This window comes from Sesamum indicum, linkage group LG11, assembly GCF_000512975.1.
Source record: "Sesamum indicum cultivar Zhongzhi No. 13 linkage group LG11, S_indicum_v1.0, whole genome shotgun sequence".
Taxonomy (NCBI): Eukaryota; Viridiplantae; Streptophyta; class Magnoliopsida; order Lamiales; family Pedaliaceae; genus Sesamum; species Sesamum indicum.
This window is the reverse complement of record NC_026155.1, coordinates 690,983-691,616: the sequence shown is the minus strand read 5'-3', so window position 1 is coordinate 691,616 and position 634 is coordinate 690,983.

Below are 634 nucleotides of genomic sequence, written 5' to 3'. Positions count from 1 at the left end.
TCATTTGCATTTCTCCTCTTGATCTTTTTGGCCTACCCACCTTGGATTTCACTGATGGATGAGCCACTTTCCAGTGTTGACACCTCAAAATCATGCATACCAGGCACAAGATTTGTCATGTAATTAGATATGTTTCATTCTTCAAGTATATGTCTACATAACCACTCTACATTCAGTTTGTGATAGTTGATTGCTGCAATTGAATGACAACATGGATATCCCACCAATTGAAACATACCAGAACCGCAATGTCTTTCATTCAAGAACACTATATAATTCTCTATATAGTGCATGACTTCTTACTTATCCTGACCAACCCAAGTGGGGAAACAATGCCTGCTTTCAAGTCTTTGCCTCTCAATTTTTCTACAGATGTTTGGACACACCTCACCATCATATTTTTCCATGCTTGTTCTCTTAATCTGAACTCTAGCCATACATTTTCTTCTTATAGTTTCAAACATATCAATTATTGATTGCTCCCTTGCCTCAAGTTTGTAGCTTTTGAAAGACTCAGACAACCTATTGTGTCACACTTAATTCTTGATGGAAAGAAACATCTTTCTCAATATTGAGCATGCAACTCAGACAACTACACATAAGCAATTTGTAATGATCATGCCTTTGGATTGGA